The sequence below is a fragment of the Gallus gallus genome, chromosome 1 (assembly GCF_016699485.2).
Source record: "Gallus gallus isolate bGalGal1 chromosome 1, bGalGal1.mat.broiler.GRCg7b, whole genome shotgun sequence".
NCBI classification, from domain to species: Eukaryota; Metazoa; Chordata; class Aves; order Galliformes; family Phasianidae; genus Gallus; species Gallus gallus.
In genome coordinates this window covers 28,761,692-28,782,266 of record NC_052532.1, presented here as the reverse complement: position 1 = coordinate 28,782,266, position 20,575 = coordinate 28,761,692, and the positions used below count along the sequence as shown (strand labels likewise).

General features: G+C 37.9%; 1 protein-coding gene across 41 annotated transcripts in view; it reads right to left on the bottom strand.

Moving 5' to 3' along the window:
• NRCAM (neuronal cell adhesion molecule) overlaps positions 1-20,575 on the bottom strand; it is a 141,270-nt gene that overhangs the window by 81,004 nt on the left and 39,691 nt on the right. For 33 of the 41 annotated variants that reach the window (XM_040663785.2, XM_040663874.2, XM_040663954.2 and 30 more), the window contains exon 2: positions 13,120-13,211. The gene's annotated coding sequence lies outside the window, so the exon portion shown is untranslated. Of the gene's footprint in view, positions 1-13,119; positions 13,212-16,291; positions 16,431-17,724; positions 17,814-20,575 lie in introns of those variants that run through there. The other 8 variants (XM_040662527.2, XM_040662517.2, XM_040662499.2 and 5 more) reach the window with 2 other exon arrangements.

Below are 20,575 nucleotides of genomic sequence, written 5' to 3'. Positions count from 1 at the left end.
TACCCATCATAAGATTAACGAGATTTTAGATTAGCTCTGTTCAAAACTGATGTTACTCTTCTTGCCTCCACTTATTAAGTTTGGTTGCAAAACTTTTAGTTTTCCATCCCTGGGTTTATGAATGCTAGACAGTGTTCCTCAAGTGCCCAAATCCACATGCAAAAACAGAATAATTATCCCCAACTCTTCAGCAACTTATACTGGCTTCTGATCTACCACTACAGGCTTCTGCCCAGTTTATTTTTATCTCATCACTAACATACTACATGTAACGTTGCGGACAGAGTTGATCCACTTCCAACTAAGCTCAATAAAGGAACTGTCAAGACTTAAACAGGTTAAAGATCAAATATGCAATTTGGAAGGAAGTCAGAATCCATTGGTCGGGAGAAAAGTAGACAGACCGATCAGCATTAAGTTCTACCGAGGGCTCAGCTCTTTGAAAAAGACATCAGCTACACGCTAAGTTAAGAAATCACCACATTAGAAAGCAACAGTTACACCTACACAGCATGGTGCGCTCCTTCAGTCATTTCCTACTGTGAATGAGTGGAAAAGGATTATGATACCTGAAAAAGCAATGGCTTCGGAACTGCTTTCTAGTGATAAATAAGAACCATGTGTGTTTGTTATGCAAAGTATTATACAGCATGTCACAGAAGACTTCTCATGTTCCCTCCTGGCCACTCTTCTTATAAGGAAATATTGTTGAAAAATGCGTAAACACCTTTGTGTGGGTCTTTGTGGGTCTTCCTCCTACGCTGACTCACACAGACTGAAAGAGATTTACAAAAATCAACTGAGAAAGTAAATTATACAATTTAAAGCTCATTCTGTCAGTTTTCATACACCTACTACAACGTGAAGAGAATGTCATCTCATCACAGATGGTCCATGGCAATGGACAATATCTCAGTCGTAGTAAAGTCAGGAACTCTGCTGCTGAGATCAGTTCAACAGGATTGTACTCAAACACATTTCCTGAATCCAATAAGGATTGGAAACAAGTGCCATCAGAGCTGCACACTCAACTACAAAGCGAGTACCTCCTGGAAACAAAATGGAGGTCAAGCCATACTAATGTGCTTTAATCAGCCTATTTTCACGACATCTGTGGGAAGAGCAGGGTGCAGCAGACTGCCTTCTAGCCAAGGTGCCACGCACCCATCCGGCAGAGCCCCCGGAAATGGCTGTCACACACAAGGCACATCACTGGGCTGCTGGACTGAACAGACAAGTAAGGCAGCCGTGAATGACAGAGATATATGCTGACATCTGTCAAGGTACAAACACACATACCACATATTGACCTTGCAGTCTAGTTGTGTCCTAGGTCTAGGTTCTTTGCAACTTTTGTCTCACTTCTCTATGCAAAATCCTTTCCTAAGATGCCCTGCAGCCCTGAAGGCAGGGTCTGCGGCATGCAGAGGAGACCTCCACTGAGGCTGCTGCAATTGTTCTCACGATCTGTGACTCAACATCTGCAATATTTGATGAGTTATATCCTTTGAGGGAAGAAAATTTTTTTTTGTTCTCACTGGAAGCTTACTACTAGCTGAAAGCCAACCAATGCTGGGATCACTCAATGATAAATATGACAATATGCAAGCTGAGAATTTCAAATACCATACACACAAGCTGCAGCCCCTACTTGAACAACTAGGATCAAAACGAGACACAAAAGAGGGCTTCCCAACCCATAAGGCCATACACATTTCACACTTGGACTGGACATTTATGTTCCCTATTACACTGAACACGAAATAGGCAGATATTTGTGTAAAGTATTCACAACAGCCTCAGTGAAGAAATACCTATCAAAAGCAATGGAAACTAGTGAAAAATTGTTAATTCTTTCTCCTGGGAATTTTAAGTACTGTTATATTAGCGTGAAACCAGAAATCAGAGCTGAGAACCTCTTATACCATTATGAGACCATGGCATGATAGCATGGTTGAGAGTGAAAGAAGGAAGCGGCAATATTGTGTTCAGAAGTGTGGTAACACAGTGAAGAAATAGGTAGAAACTTGTATTTCAGGATTTTCTGTTGGTTTGTTTTGTCCAAGTTCATCCTAACAAAGGGCCATAATCATAAGACTGATGAAATTCTGTTTTTCCTGAAGCTGGATTATTACACAGTCAAGGAAATCTAAGTATCTGCATCTATAAATTATATTCAGCAAAAAATAGCAGCATGGTATCTTTGAAAATCTGGCTCTCTGTGTTTGGCTGCCCTCTGAAAGAAGACCCATACTCTGATGGAATATTTGATTCTTTGTGGAAGCTACTTCCGTTGCTTGGACTGTTGAGCCCTACTCAGCAAACAGCAGATCCTGCTACAGAGTGTTTGCGAGAAATGATTAAATTAACCACTCTTCTTGGAACTTTCAAGTAAAACAAACAGTTGTTTTATCAACAGGTATATATTTGTTCAGTTTTGCATGGCACAATAAAGGAAGCTTTTTTTGTGGTTATTCTTTTACATATTACAGGAAAGCTTTCATATCAAGACACAATTATATAAAATCCTCTCTCACTCCATCAGTCCTTCCAGCCTCTCAAAAGATAAGGCTTCAAATTAATAAATAGATCTCATCTCAGTTTCAAGATGCTTTATCTACATGTTGCAGTAATGCTGGGAAAAGAAAAATATGGAGATAGTTGCTTCAGTCAGTATAATACATTTGATTGTGGTAAAACTTTCTATGTTCTGTAGAAACAGTAATTCTAAGATTATTCTCTAGAACATATAGGCTAAACCTTTTCCATTTTTATTTCCTACATACCTGTGCTCCAGCAGCTTCACACAGGTTATTGGCATGATTATTGCAACAGCAGTAGAAAGAATCAAGCTCTTAATATCCTTTTCATAACTTACTTTTGGAAAATCAGTGAACAAGTGTCAAACACCACTAAAGGACTACTTGTCGTTTTCGAAAGAACAGGTGTGGATCTGTTTCCTTATAGTTTAAGTTATTCACTGTTTCTTTGTAACAGTGCCAAAAAAATGAGTCAAACAAAATGCCCCATCAGCCTTCCAAACTTGTGTTAATTTTCAACTAATTGAACAAAGCAAACTTTTGTAGCTAGCAAACCGATTTTAAAAAGCTTCAGCTTAAAAATCTTAGTTTTCAAGTTAAGAACTAATAGCAGCATAATACATGGAACTTTCAAAATCACAACTATATTTCAATGTAGTTATTGTTTTGGGGAAGCTGTCAAGAAAGAAACACAGATCAATTATTGACTTAGAAAAATAATTATTTTATGGTTCTCTTAGAATCGCATCTCCACTTTTAACATCTGCAGGCATTTCTTTCCAGGATTTTTTATATAGTAATATGTAGAATTCACAAACATTTCACTAACCAAAGCTTTGTTGTAGTGCATCCAGAACTCTTAACTGTTTTCCAAACGTTCCTCAACCATCTCATTGTTTCAGCAGGTGTTTTCCAATTACCAAAGAATAAAAGAAATAGTAAGAAGCCCCACAGACACCAAAATGCTACCTTTAATCTTTCAATAGAAAATACTGTGCATCTAATGCTGCTCTTTAACTTTGTGAACTAATTTGAAGAACAGTGGCCATGTTACTCCACGTCGCCATCCACTATATGGCTCAATCCCAGTTTTACAGCTGCTTGAAAGATATTAACAAGCAGAAGCACTCAGTCTTTCTGCAGTCTTCTCTTCTAGATGTGAAGAATCTTCAACCCTGAGGCCTGAAAGCTGCCGTTTCATTTAGAGGACTGGAGAAACCTGCCTGAACAATCTCAAACTAGGAGGAAAATAGAACAGTTGGTGGTAGGTTATGTAAAAATACCTACAGGGCTTACATCACTCTTGTAACATTTCTCTCTCTTTTTCTCTGGCTGGAAAACAACCATTCCTTCCAGACAAGCACCCATTTTTCCTTTGAAGTACTACCTGTGAATTTAATTGCCCAGAAAACTGTCAACAAAACTTTCAAGCTATAGACCAGCTCTGACAGATTCCATGGGAAAGGAGCAAAAAGCCTGTAAGACATGTTCACCTTTTACAGCAAAGCTGCTCTATAGGCCTCCTTCCATAAAATCAATTTTGGACTGGACTATGGTCATCAAGGAAAATGCAGATACATGCAAGCAGCTAGCAGTTCTCACTGAATCCAGTCTGAAGTTATGTCAGAGCAACCCTTTTGAGAATCAGGATTTAGTTTATTTGGATAATTAGCGGATCAAGCAGCAACTCAAATGAGAAAATATTTCATGTTTGAAAACATCCTTCTTACACAATTTACACATCTACATTATTCAGCCTTTATTACACAGCTCTTTTATTTTTTGGCAGGTTCTTTAAATTAACTGCTTACCATATGTTTCAAGTTGTCAAGATTCAAATGAAGACATCATTAGAAATACAGCGGAGTAGTGCCTGATGTGGTATGAATAATCTATTCAAGTTTTCAAGTTTGGAAACAATTCTACAACAAAAGCGAATTGTACACCAGAATACAGACTGTTAATCACGCCTGACACATTCCATTATGAATATTTTAGTGAATACTTTTAAAACTGCAATTCAGAAAAATCAGGATTTATAAACACCAGATGTTTACAGAGATGTTATCATGGTGTTTGAAAATATCGTTATGAAGGGCTAACCCTTAACTGTTATTTCATTTTTAATCAAAGGCAAGCTTTTTGCAAGCAAACTCATACTTGAATACAAACAAAAGATATTGCTTCAAATATTTTATTTCAGAATCTCCATACAACTTATTATTTTCCTGCTTTTCTTACTTCAGTGAGAAGCTTCTCCCATTCCGTACATTGTAACCTTGGTAGCTACTAAAGCATGTCCTAGCAACAGAGCAGCTAGAAAAGCACAGAAAAAAAAAAAAAGAGTTGCACCTGAGCAGCAGACAGTAAAAGATCTACAAATATGGTAAATAATTTAGGAGAAACAATGAAATTGTCTCCAAATTCTCCATCATTTTTTAGAATATTGAAATATATATTTCTCTGCTCTGCACTGGTGAAACCTGACCTAGAGTAGGGCATCCAGATGTGGAGTCTTCAGTACAGGAGAGATACGGACCTGTTGGAGTGGGTCCAGAGGGCAGCCACAAAATGATTCATAGGGTGGAGCAGCACTCCCACAGGGACAGGCTGAGATAGCTAGGGTTGCTCAGCCTGGAGAAGATAAGGCTCTGGGGAGACCTGAGAGTATCCTTTCAGTATATAAAGGGGGTCTATTAAAAGGAAGAGGACAGACTCTTTAGCAGGGTCTGTTGTGATAGGGCAAGGGGATATGGTTTAAAGCTAAAAGAGGGAAAAATGCGGTTATATTGAATATAAGGAAGTAGTTTTTTTTTGTTTGTTTGTTTTTTTACAATAAGGGTGGTGAGGCACTGGAACAGGTCACCCGGAGAGGTTGTGGAGTCTCCTTCCATGGAGAAATACAAGACCAGTTTGGATGCCTACCTGTGTGACCTATTGTAGGGAAACTGCTTTAGCAGGGGACTTGGACTCAGTGATCTCTTCTGTTCCCTTCCAACCCTCACAGATTCTGTTTTGGATGCCCCATCCCTGGAAACATTCAAGATCAGGCTGGGGACTCTGAGCAACCTGATCTAACTGTAGAAGTTCCTGTTTATTGTAGGGGAGTTGGACTAGATGACCTTTAAGGGTCTTTTCCAACTCAAACAATTCTATGAGATGAAACCAATGAGATTTATTGAAATATTTATATATTTATATAACCAAGTCTGAACAGGAGTCAAAGATGGCTCAGAAACTGACTCATTTCAGGACTAGGAGAGGCTGGTATCCACTGAGAATTATCACACGCATACAGCAGTCACTGATCCAAAGGATGCTTCACAAGCCTACAAAGGCAAGAAAGCCCGTGCTATGGCCAGTGAAGGATGCAGTGAAGGAAAAGAGGAGAGACACAGAATGAACATGAAGGTCAGGGAATTCCACTGATCCATTGCTGACTGGGTTCCCACTGTTCCACTGGCACTCAGATGCTTTAAACTATTTAATATTCTCAGAAATTCTGTGGTTCCAAGATCTCTCTCTCATGCATACACACAGACACATGCTCACAGAACACATGCACATGCAGTGAAATGTGTTTTTCACAGCAAAGAGACTCTATAAACCCTTGGCATCTATCCCTCCCTTGCAGGCATAAAGTTCATTAAGGAGAATCTCTGTTAGAGTATGCTTGTATAGAAACCAAAACTATATACATACATTGAACGCATTACGAGTTCTTGTGCATATGAAATCTATGGGTCTACATACCACTCCACAAATCATATCTAATGTAGCATGGTTCAGAAATGGAGGACCGACTCATGAGACACAAAATGCATGTGTCCTCAAAGCATAGTTTTTAATACTTTCAAAGAAGCATAAATTTTGGGTTATATTTTTAATGAATAAAAAAAAATCTAGTACCTGTATATTAGAAAAATGTAATGGCTATGGGTTGTTACTGTAATTAACTGTTACTGTAATTTTGTAATTAAAAAATTAATCCTCCATTGACAAGCATCTCTGATTGGTTTCCTTCCCCCCCTGCCCTCAGTCAGGTTCTTGCATTACTGTATGCAGTACAATGGGGTAGCAAAGAGATAAAAAGCTCCATGGATGTCCTGGGCCAGGGTATAAATGAGAGAAAGAAAACTATTCACTGAAAATATTGCACACATTTGAGAGATTGTACATGAAAGGAATCTTTAACAGCAAAGAAGGAATTGGAAATCTGGAAACAAAACCTCATCTTTCTACCATGAGAAACCAAGGAAAGGCTCATAATTACTGGTCATAGCACAAACAAATATGAAATAATGTCTAAAAACACATTACTGATATACAGTGTCTTGCTGGAAGCAAATAACTCTCCAATCTTCTAATCCATAGATTATGCTGATGTTACTGGTATTATAGTTTTCATTTTGGTTTTCAAATCCTATTTTAGAAAGTAGACTAAGCTATGAGAACACTAACGAAGCTAAATTGTTACAAGTTTGGCTTGAGTTGCTTGCAGAGGCACATGTGATTAGTCATCTGGAAGGAAAAAGGCAGTAGGGGAGTAGGTAGGACACACCAACAGCGTTCCTTTGGATGACAAGAAGGAGCAAGATGCACTTAAACTGCTTTTACCCTGAGCCTCCTCAGACGTGATTATAAACAACCCAGACTTCAGAACTGCAGAAGAAAACAGCCCCATCTACAACTGACCTGAGATCAAGCCTCCTTCTCTGAGGACAGTAATTAGGCAAGTAATCAATTCTAGGAGATGTGTATCATATTGGGAGAAGTGCAGGGCACAGGCCTCCATTTGGCTACTCAGTGTTTCTGTATGTTTTAGAAGGGTCATTCTACCAAGAATGATCTGAGGCTCAGGAAATGAAACACACCGCATCACAATGTAATACAATGGATCCTAGCAATGGACCAATACATTTTCCAGGAGATAGTACAAGAAAAAATTGTCTAGGATTTGAAGACTAGCAAAGCCATGATTAAAGCTCATTCAAAGGAGCAATTACTATTACTTTTAGCAGTCAGTGATCTTCTATCCATTCTGTGCCTTCAAGAAGATTTGGGGGAAGGAATCAAAAGATGGGGGAAGTTAGTTACAGCCCCATACTTGCCTTTATTCCTTCTATATTAAGGGCAGATCTAGATCTGTTATCTCATTACAACCCTAGCTTTTTAGAAATAAATTCATACATTCCAGGTGCCTCTTCATCTACTAACAGTTTTTAACACTGATAACATGAATGTTTTGTTTCAGATTTAAACGTGCAGTTGATCAAATAATGCAAAAATGATTCTGTCTGTAATCTTCAAGCTTTTAGATTATGATTTCCTTGAAATAATAAGTGCAAAATTAATACCAGCGTTACACTGTACCAGACACTTTAATATTCATAGTTATTTAGACATAATACTCTCCTGTCACAAAAGCCTAGAAAAATATTCCTATGATTAAGGTGCGATCTGTATTCCTCTGCAAAAATACATCATCCTTCAACAAAGGCCAGAGCCCTCCAGATATTAAAATGCATAACATTTACTGCCTTTACTCATTATAATTACATTTTATTAATGCATAAATTTATTCAGATCATCCATTAATATCACCTGCCCATTATGTTTAATAACTCTTCTATAAATTTATAACAAGAAACTGCATCTTCTTTTATTCTATTATTGCAGATAGTGATTCAAAATAGTGACTTTGAAAAGAATTCATCCCTTTCCATATTGAACTGTTATCCTTTGCCATTTTTTATCCCCCTGTAATCCATTCTGTTGGTCTTTTACCAACTGATTTTGTAAGCTCATCTTCTGTGTTGTGGAGCACCATATTTTTTTTCAGAAATTTCAATTAGTAACATCCTTTGTTTCAGCTTTTTTATCACTTCATACCCCTGTAAACATAAGCACGGGCTTATGCAGTAGCAAACCATTCTATAACAAATTCAGCATTGCCGAACTGTCCACATGACAGACCCAGGTAAAAAGATTTATTCAGGGATTCTTTTCAAAACATTTCGGTATAACACTGCAGTCTCTTTTAGTACTGTGTTTCTTTGCCTATTTCTCATGCTAGCATGTTCCATAAAACATTTATTAAAATCGGACTTTGTACAAATACATGTAACGTTGCCTAGCAGTACCTTAGTGTTTTTATAAACTATCATGTCAAGGCAGTGCTAACGCCATTGCACATTCCCAGTATCAATCCCTAAAGTCACAGGGAATTGAAACAGAAGACTGAAAGCAGCATTGCTTTCTGGCTAACAAACAAAAAGGAAAGGAATGTGGATGAATGTTTTACAAGACTCTGAGCCTCGTGAATAAGAGGTCCTGTAGAGTATAAACTTGGTCAAGGCATGGTAACAAAAGATTAAGTCTGGATACTTCTTTTTCACCTTAGGCTGGGCCAGTAGGTTATAATAATCCTGCCTTTAGATGTGACCTTTTCTTGTTAGGCTTAATGTAACTCAATGGTCTTCTTGGACTTACGCCTAGAGAGATTATAAATTTATCAGCTACTTTGCCTTGCTTTTATTCTCATGTTTCAAGCATAGTCAAATATGTCAAGCATAACTCAAATATTTTACCCATCTCTCCTTTCTAGGATAAAATAACACTGTATCTACCATGAGACCTCTTTTTATAGATGAATTCTTCTTTCATGTAGGACAAAGACGTTATTCCAATCTGTAATCAATTCAGACATACAGTATCTACCAGTAAGTTAAAAGAAGTGCAGTAATTGAAATATGGATGCCTGTTACATAGACAGCAGAACTAACGTTTTCCTATTAATGCCCCCAACAAATCAGCTTTGAAGAGAGACTGCTGTTTCTATGGAAAAAAAGAATGCATGCTCACACATAGCATTCTCAAAATCTAAACCAATAGTCCACCAATTTTTTTTTTTATAACATGCTCCTTTTATGTTCTCTATGAAGGTGTTCCACCCCTTCAATGTGAAGCTAATATGTGGTATTAAACTGTCTAATCCTTACTTTCATATTTCTTGCTTCAGCTGACACCTTTTCTGCTAGTCTATTAAATTTTCATTGTTTGCTCTCACACAAGGTAGTAGTACTAAACCGAACAATCAGCCCTTGCTCAAAAAAATTGAGTACTTTTCATAATTGTATATACGCAAACAGCACAAAGACCCAACAACAGTACAAGACAGTTTCACTCGAGTGTCAATCACAGCAAGGGAAGGACAGGGCAGGAACAAGTGCTTGTAGATGTCAGAGGAAGCATTAATGAAAGCATAGCGAGCAGACTGAAGAAGATTATGATATTGCTCCAGCTGGTAATCATGAGGTATTTGTCTTGAAAACTCTGGTTTCAGATCCCTGAATTCCAAAACACTGAGGAACCACAGAAAGGCTTGGGTTGGTAGGGACCCCAAGGATTTACAAGTTTCAACCCCCCTGCCACAGGCAGGACCACCAACCTCCAGAAAGAGGAGGAAACCTTTGAAGATCAAATGAGGTATATTTGCCAGATATAGTTGCCGGGACAAGCAAAAAAACCATACTGTTACTGTATCTGATGTATCCAAGCACCTATAAGGAGATGGAAAATATCCAGTTCATTATAGCTGTTTGCTGCTTAACAGACAATCCTAGTGGCATATTACTGAGTGCATACGCAGCACTGAAATGCACTCAAATATGTTTTCAAGATCATTCACTATTTCTTTTGCAGGAAGCTGAAAGCTCAGAGTGCTTTTCAGAGCAAAAATAGAACAAAGACTGGTTTAATATTGCTTTTCCTTTCTATACCTTCAACTTTCCATCCTCATTAAAATTATGTTAAAAATGTTTTTAAGTGTTCATTTATGAGTTCTTAGATTGGTTTCATGGTTGCCACAGAAATCAACTCAAATTTGCAGTAACTTACATAGCATAAAAGAGATACTCCTTAATTGTCAACAGAAGTTCTTATATAAAGAAACTTATGCATCAGTGACTGAGATTTATGTGTTTTCTTCACATGCTGTCCTGTCTTAGCATACAGGAAAAAAAAATGTTACAAGAGAGCTAAAAAAAAAAAAAGAAAAGGAGCATCTGAAGAAAGAGTTAATTTATTTTAACCAATTTATATATGAGGAAACTTGAGATAATAACGTGAGAAAAAAAAAAAATCAGGCAAAACTATTTTATATGAACTACAATTACCTTACATACACATTACCTTACCATACACATGCTCCATTTTGGTCCTGATTTTTTGCATTTGTCACTGATTTTTTTTATTAATAAGGACAGCAGGTAGGGATATAAACAGTTCCTATATAAATGATGTTGACAATAATCATGCTGCTGCCCACACCACATTAAACATTGTCAAGTATGAAAATATTCAAGTGTCCACTTTTCAAACTTTTAAATATACGCCATTGAAAAAAATCACTATGTTAGAAACTCATAAGTTGGTCAAATAAAAATTGCCAATATTGTTTTAAGAAAGTGTTGAACTGGGGAGGCACCAACCTCACAGAGTGGCTCTGCCAGCAGGACCTGCCATGACTCAGGCATTCTGAGCACACAGACCTGCAAACAGTGTGCTCAGTGGATGACAGGAGAGCAGCAGATGTTGTTTATCCTGACTTTCATAAGACTTTGACACTATTTCCCATTACATCCTCATAGGCAAACTGATAAAGGACAGACTAGATAAGAGGACAGGGAGGCTGAAATCTCAGTGCACTGCTGGGCTCAATGGTTGGATCAGCATGAGGTTCAGCTGGAAGCAAGTCACCGCTGGTGTAGCCCCGGGGTTGATACTGGGGCCAGTGCTCTTCAAAAATGTCATTAATGACCAGGATAATGAAGCAAAGTGCACCCTTAACAAGTCTGCTGTTGCTACAGAACCAGCAAGAGCAGCTGAAACACCAACTGCTTGTAATGCCACGCAGGGGGAGTTGTATGTTTCCCGATGCACAAGACTCTAACCAATATACCAGCTACGTAAATACAGACTAAGACGACATATTTGTTTCAGCAGTTGAACTGCTGTGTTGTCCAACATAGTATCTATTTGTATCAGCATATATCCCTCACTTCAATGGAAGCAGTAATGCTACCTTATCCATAACAGTCTAGGGAGAAAAAATAGTCGTTTTACTTTCCTAATGGCCCGTTCTGTTGCAACAAAGTATTGAAAGTTTTGCTTTAGAACTGTTGGAAAAATGAGAAGAACCAAGAAAACGTCACAGAGGAAAGCTAGAACATCTCACCCATGAAGAGCAGGCACCTGTGCACTGACCCAATTAGACATTCAAACACTTGTCACTCTGGAGCTGGCTGGTTGTCACTCATCCAAGTAGCTCCAGGGGGCCATTGTATGGTGGCATTCCCTGACCCAGGAACTAGAGCTATGGAGGCAATGAGGGCACAGGGATGGGGTGCCAGGATCCCAGGGAGCGAAAGCAGCCAGCAGGAAAGCCAAAAGAACCTTAGAACTTCCTTAACTTGATTACCATCCAAAAAGCCTTTCAGAATCTTCAATGGTTATCTTTTATTCAGAGTAGTCTAGTTTCAAAACCTTACAGTAACAGTCCCCTTTATGCAAAGCTACATTTAACTCATGAGTGACTAACACATGAACCATTTCAGAAGAGATCTCTGAAGCAGAAAAAAAAATCTTTGTTGGAAGGAAAGGATATACTAATATTACTTTTAGAAACAATACCAGTATACAGTTTCAGTGTCTACCCACTTTTCTGTTTTAAACCATGTACTGACACTTTCAGATGCTGTCAGCTTGAATACACAAATGAGGCGTAAAACACTGCAACCATCCACGCCTACGCACTACTGAAGATAAAAGGTCTGTTCCAGTAGTCTGCGTACAATACTGTATTCAAGACCCAAAATCAGATTTATTTTTTTTTTATTCAATAAATTCAGATATTAAAACACAGATGACTATTCAGCAGCTACTAGTGGCTTCAAGTAAGGCTACCACTGTTCTTATGCGGAAGGACTTATGTAATTCAGATACAAGAACAGTAAGGGGCTGAGATTGAGAATAAAAAAAATTTTAAAAAAAGTCAAAGCTTATTTCAAAAACTTCCAAAACTGGCATTTTAATCTTATGAAAAAACTGTGAGACTGAAGAATACAGAATATCCCTATCACCAAATTTATGACCTACGCTAGAAGGAAAGTCTCCTAGGTACAAAAATACTTTAAGTCTCTCTTAAATTCTGTTTCTCAGACTGATTTGTTTACTAGCTGATTTGTCACGACACCTGTTCTCTCCAGCAGGGAACATCAGAGATGATTAAGCCTACCTTCAATTATGTGAAGCCATGAAATAATTTTAGCTTTTTTTCCCCAGTTAATATATTCAATTTGAGCAGTTCAGGTAAAAGCTATGCTGACATTTTAAAGTTTATATTATTCACAACCTGTTAGCCCAAACAAATGTGGAAATGCAGCAAAACACAGAGTGCATTATATGACAACCCTGACAGTTCCTTAAAGAAGCTTTAAACATAGAAACTCAATGCCAGTAGCTTTTTTTCCACTAAACTTTGAGTGGGAGATTAAAATTTGAAGGAAAAAGTTCTTACCTTTATACAAAAAGACTTCTAAGCAAGATGATCTGTTTATTTACTCCCCCTTCTCTCTGTTGTATAGCTGGTCTTCTGCCTTACTGCCTTGCCTGCAAAAAAAAAAAAAAAAAAAAAGATGTAGAATCTGAATTATTTATACAGGCCAATAATCACAGTCTCTGTTAAAGTTTAATAAATACATCAGATACGTCCTCATGAAGGTGCAGTGCTAAATCCTGTATGGTTTATGTGAGCTAAGTGAAACATAATTTTACTAGCAGCTGTCTTATATATGTTGGTCTGAAAGAAAAATGGGAGTCATCAGAAACAACAACAACAAAAAAACCCAACTCCATAGCTTTCAAAATTGTTTTGCATTTAGCTCTACAAAATAACACAGCTAGATCCATCAGCTCAAACCAGATCACCCATTTAAGTATCCAATGTTTTCTGTATTTAGGTTTTCACTGAATCCAGGGAAAAACACTCGTTGCACGAAGGCTGACCAAGCCAGTGGAAAAGTCTAACCATATCTTCATGAATTTCAGTAACCTAACTTGAGTCATACTGAGTACTCTCTGCAGTGTTCTTCAGGATATAAATGTTTAAGTTTCTAAGACATCTACAGGAAGGTCACAGCAGCACTGACAGCAAGCTTCTATTGCAGGGAAAGCTCTTGGTCATAGCTCTTGCCAGTGAAAGATATGGGCTTACAGTCAATTTGTAAGCTGTTCATTCCATCTCATGCATTCTAGAAGAAAATCACAGAGCTCGGGTTGGAAGAGATCTCAAAGATCATCTAGTTCCAACCCCTCCATCATGTACAAAGATGCCATCCACTTGATCAGACTAGACAGTAAATCTCCCAAATCAGAAGTACAACACAAGGAAAGAGAACACAGCAGGAGGGGGCTTGTTGTGAATTCAGATACAATCTCCCTCATTTATTCATGAGAACTCTGCAAGCAGTTCCTTTCTTCTCTCAATCTTTGTTACTTTAATGCCCCATTTTAGACATATTTGAGCTTTTGTCAAGAAGGAGGTTGCTTATATTTCTGTGGTTAAGTAAATACAGAGTAGAACTTTCAAGAGAGCAAGGTTCAAAGGCTATAAATCTTGAAAATGAACCTCAAAAAATGTTGAGCTGAGAATTTCCACTGCAGCCCTTTAGCTTAACAGTACATTGCTTATCTGCAAATCAAGCTATGTTTGACACTTACACAGTCCTGATTTCAGTGAACTGGTGGTAAAGCAAAGCACCAGAAGCAACTGGTCAACTGTCAATTTGATAATGCTGTCTAACAATTTCCTTCTGTGTATTTTCAAATCCACATTATTTTTAAATTGTTCTATAACCCAGCAAAGTTCAAACTGTTGAGCAGATCTCTCTGGTATCTGTTCCTTCCAGTAGAAAAAAAACACTCTTCTCATACATTGCTCCCTATTCTACTCTTTCTAATCAACTCATTCTTACATAATAAGACAGCACTCACAATGCTATACAATAAACTCATGGCTTTGGTGGACAGTCATGCAACTCCCTTGAGATGCTCTAAACTACAACACCAATTAGTTCTATATTAGGGCCACAGACACATCATGGTACCCAGATGAAACTCAGATTACATTAGGTAATATATGGCCAGTCTATTTTATAAGGGACTTGCCAATTATCCCATCAGAATGACAGGAATTTGTCCCTGGTTGGCTGTTATCACCAATAAAAACAGCTGTAGCCTCAAGGATTATGTTTAAAAGTTAGGCATGACAATAGACTCGGGGCATCTTGTGCGTAGGACTTCACATACAGAAAATGGATAACTAGGTATCTGGCTTCCAAAGAAAGAGGAGCATTTGTACCATTGCTGAGCAGTCATGAGTAAGACAGCATGAATGAAAAAAAGAAAAAAAAAATCAAAGGGTTAAGGACATGGTGTAAAAACATTCTAAACCAGTTTGTTTTGGTTTTGTTTTTTACAAAGAAGTCTACAGACTGGGTGAAATAATTTGAAGAAATATAAAATCTACCCTTTACTTCTACACATCAGATCATTATCCTTACTGTGTACTCGTTTAAAATTTCGTGAAAGAACTAGAATTTATATAGTTTTATTACTGTAAAAACATCTAAACTAATAATGCTGATAGATTTTAGAGAAGTACAATTTAGAATGAGAAAGTATGCAATAAAAATATGCAAAAAATTCAAGTCGTTAAGAAATCAAAACACAAAAATTCCATTTTTATTTTATAATCAGATTGGCCAAATGGTTTTAGGTAAAATGTATTCCATAAAATCATCAAAAGGCAGAACATTCCTATCTTCTTAACATAACCTTAAAAAACAACAGTAAAATGGGACAATATGCAATTTTTCTCCCAAAACTAATACTACCCACACACACCTACATAATGCAGCTTTCTTTTTACTTGACAACACTGTAGGAAAATATTTAATGCAACACATTTTGAGGACCTGGAAAAATATTTGTTTTATGATATAAAATACATTTAATACATTTAAGCATAGGTTTATGCTATCCAATACTGCAGAGATCTAGTATTCACCCCCATGTCATTTCTTCTTTCAGAATTAAGGAGTGATGAGGAGCTCTCAGAAGAGGAGAAACTACCCTGGTGGTTGATGAGGGCAGTGATTCATCTTTCTGTCATATCTATAGTATTTCTGGCAGTGCTCAACCCCAGATGATTCTGACAAAGTAATAATGGGAAAAAAAAAACCCAAACCCATATCCTGGAAATACACCAAAGATAACTGCTCAATTTTTCATTCTTCATAGATAAATCCACACAAATACATATTCTAAAGCAAGTAGTCCAGCTCAGATTATATTCATATTTTTTCCAGCAACGTGTTCATTTTATACAAACTAGTTCAATATATTACAACAGTCAAAACAGAATGGATGCTTGTTTTCATCTTTAATACGTTGCAAAGTCGCAGCCTTCCTCCATGGAAATAAATTATACAGTACTCATTTCTTAGACAGCTAACCAAAGTTTCAGTAAGTTACACAGAATAGGTCTGTTCTTGCATCAGAAGTTTAAGCTCCATTTCCCCATGCTCCTGCCACTCAATAAATCTAGCTAACTGCTACCAAGGTACACAAACCTCAACCGCATAACAGATCAAGAAGAATCAGAATAGAAAAGGGAAATCAGCCATTACCTTGTGCATATAGCTATACAGACCTCCTCCTCATTATTTTTTTATCTTCTTTTGTTTTGTTAGTGGGAGATAGGGATTTGTAACACGCTCCCCTCCACGTTGTAATCTTGACAAGAGTCTGCTGCTAAGCCCCACAGTCACAGTGCTGTGCAGAATCATGCACAAAAAGCCCTTTCCAGCAGCCAATGGCTTTGTCCTCGACCTCCCATGCTTCTGTGTGATCAGCACAGGCTTTGTGGCCATACAAAGGAGGTTAAACATTTCCCTGTATTTATTTAAAAGCAGAGCTAAATCTGCTTAGCTGCATGAGCCTTTCAGTAAAATGATTCTCACTGTATCGGGGCATTTTTTTGTTTGTTTAAGAGTAATTGGCTTCTTCTGTCTATGAAAATTAATACATAAATATTTATATAAAAACTGACAACAATTTTGATCTAGATCTCGCCTTATGCAGTATTTCCTCCTAAATAACTGCCTAGGAATTGCCTTATTCCATTTCTCTTGTCTATTCTTTGGACTAAATGGCTTGCCAACGGGCAGCCCTCTGCTCTCCACTGTTATCAACCAATATACACTGACAGGTGAAATTCCATGAGAAAGAAAGCATACGTATACCAGGAAATAAAGGAAAATGTGTTAGAAGGAGGCCACCAACTTCACACATCACACCAATCTCTGGACCACCTCTGCTTTCCAAGGAACCACCTAGGAGCAATTCTGGTATAGAACAGTGCCTTTTATCAACTCCTAAAGAAAGAAACTTAAAAAAAAAAAGTTTCTAAGTCTAGTTAAAATGTAAAATGTTTCTAACTTCAAGAGAGCTGCAGCTTTTCTAGGGAGCAGCCTTGGAATCCTGTCAGCATTTATTAGCACCAGCATTAGCTTCGAACAATAACTTCATCTGCTCCTTTGAAACCTACTCCGATTTCAAGACTTGCTTAGAACAATGCTTTACTTCACAAAAGCACAATCTCTACAGAAGAATCTACTTCAAAGCAAGTTGCCAGTAAGGTTCGTAACAACTACAACCACCTGACCACCTGAACATAATGAAATAAAATCAGAGTATCTTAATTGAGTTGCCACTTCAGGCACGTCCCATGCTTCTGGAGATATAAAGAGCTCCGCTGAGAAGGCAAAATCTTGGAAAAACAGAAGTTACAGTTACAGGCAATTTGGTTTTGATGTGAAGGTTTGTCATCAGATAATACAGTGCTCATTAGGCAACACCATTCAAAGTTGCTTAAGAGTAATTGGCTCCTCTGCCATTTGAAGATATTGCTTTTTAATTGCACATTTACAACTGTATATTCTAATGAAAACAGCTGGCGTGAAACTGTAAATAACAAACTAGTTACTATGCCACAAACAAGTTGCAACGTTATTCACATTTAGTAATATTTAACTGTGGTGAAAGATTACTATTTTCATACCTTCAATCATTCCTTCCAAAAATGAAGCCCCAAATGAGAAAGGCAACTTCTCTTACTGAGTGGCTTAACTGCTCCCCTCTGCTTTTGACAGCTCACTTCATCAAAAACAGCTAAAATATAACTGATTGAACAGACATTCTCTTTTCAACTGGGCTTCAGCAGAAGTTATTTTCTTAATTTTTAGAGCTGAATGATGAAGGGGCAGGTCTGATTTTGTTGTCTGATTGACCAAGTCTAATCAGAATTATTTCTGCACACTGCTTCACTACAGCTGTAGCCCCATTAAACACTAAGTGTTCTGGAGGCCCATTCCCTTTCAGCTTCCCACTGTGATTCGTACTTTTCAGACAGTAGCTACTCAGTGGGCTACTCAAAACATTCAAAAAAATGGAGATGCTATATTTAATGGTAAGCTCAAAACCCACAGCAAAAAATCTGTCACTTGGCTTTGTCAGGATGGCAGCTATGAAAACAGACTCTTTAAGGTGGAGACTTAAAAAGAACCCTATGAACTGGTTTTCTTACCCCATAATACGTTTTTATTATGAGAAAGTTTTCAGTTGTAACAGTAAGTTTTTTCTTTGACAGAAATAATCATGTATGCGTCAAAAATGCTCACTGAGTTACATACATTTTTCAGCAATCATAATATTACCCACGGCATATTGTTTTACATCTTATTACCATTTTAGTCTCAGGAAGCCGTTAAAGTATATAGCCATTAGGAATGTCTTACTGAACAATTTACATATTAACAAAGCTATTTTTTAACCTATTGAACTCTTCAAGCTAAAAATATCTGCAATGTGCGTATGCAGTGCACAATTCCTTGCTTTGAGACCCACTGTTAAGATAAAAGAAAAAACAGATTCCAAAAAACGTTTAGCAATTGCCTTATGATGCTGACTTCTCATCCATCTCCCTTTTCATGCATTTTTGGTTTTCCCTTCCAAATGGCCTCAACTCTTTCACCAATTCTTTCTAAGGTTACGAAAAATTTAGCTAGCATTAATACTCAGCTGAGCTCTTTGAGTAGCTTGGTAGTTAACCTTGTCCTAGCATTTAAAAGGTGTGGGGTCTAAAACTCGAGAAAGATAGCACGGTTTGGGAGCACCATGCATGGTGCACATGATCCCAAAATGTTTAAACGTTGGCAGTTAGGCCAATCAAGGTCTCTCTAAAATATTGCAGGAAGAAAAGGAGCGGTAGATTTGAGTCATCTAACATCCAATAATCTAAGCCTAAAGACAGAAGAGGCATGCTAAGATAACAAAGCTATCCAGCCATATCAAAATATAAAATGAATGTTAACTGCTATCTGCACACCCCACTCCTAAAAATCATTCCAAATATTTGGGATGGGAGATGAATTCTGAAGAGTGACTAGTAAGTGTTAAGCGTTAGTATGAAGTCAAGATCCCTCAGTAAGCACAATACAGCAAAGTGTTTTCACAACACTCAACACTGATAAACAGCAAACTAGAAAATTGATTGCTTTGTGTCAAAATTAAGTCAATATAAAAAATGTAGTATTGGAAATACATAGGGAATACAGACACCAAACTAAGACAAAAGGGCTAAAACTGTTCTCTGACTTCACTGAATCTGTTGAAGAGAGACCTTTCCCACACATACAGCATTTAAGCTGTTCAGCACACAGAGCTGTTGTCAAGGAGAGCAAGATTTCCCAGCAGTGACTCCAGACTGAGAAGAGCCCTCTTCAAACAACTCAAGGTTCATTCACTTTATTATTTTAGCAGCTATAGCACATACAGCTTGGCATTGTCAGAGACACAAGTGAATGGGGTTTTTTTCCTCCTTTCCTATTACATTTGATGAGGCTGTTACACAGCAAGGTTCACAGCGTTAAAATTTTCTCCAGCACTACCCTCTTTTTTCATGAGGGAACTGCTTTTCCCTTCCTTTGTGCAAAAGGAGTATCCCTGACCACTGGATGCCTAAGGCCATTTAAACACACGGGCCACTGAGACACAGTATACATATAGACAAACGTGCAGCTTATAGGCCCCAGGACAGGGAAATTTATCAGCACACACAAAACCCCTCACAGAATCAGCAACAGAACCAATTAACTGATGGCACAGTGCAACGATGGGAGAAACTGCTGAAATACCAAACTAAAACCACCTTAAACTCAAAAAGATTGAATGAAGACAGAGAGAGAGAATGGGAAGAAAATAAAAGGAGGAGGATTACAGTCAGAAGAGGATAGTTAGAATCTTGGTTCTAGGCAGGAAAAAATTACATACAATGGCTGCTCCGAAAGTACTGCCTCCTATTTTATTCTGTTTGCCCACAGTGTCAGAGGCAGATGTTGGTGTCTGACAGTAGAGGCTGAACCTTCCCACCAACATTCCGTTCCATTCTGTTTCCATGCAATAGATGGCAGCAGAAGAGCAGTCTGACAAAACGGCATCTAACATGGAAGTGCATATGAAGCAAAGGCGCCATATTAAAAAAATGTACCCACTGACATTCATCCATGCTTGCAGAATGTTTCTGGAGACCAAACAGTGGATGTGAGCACAGCAGGTGGTATTTTTCAGCAGCGGTGACAGTGGATCTATGCTCAAGGGAAAGGAAAGAAAAGGAATGTAGTGAGTCATGTTTTGTTGTAAAAATCTTTTCAGGGTGCTTCATCTTTCCAAAGGCTTCTCTTGATATAAAGGACATTATTTCAACTTCTGCCTGCAACGTACATATGTATTAATGCGCAAAGAGGGAGCTGGCTGGAACTTGGCCAAATCTCAGTTCCTCTGTCCATCTCATTTGCCACCATACCTGGGAGCAACCAACTTAGTAGTGTCTCTAATTTGACTTTTGGTGATCA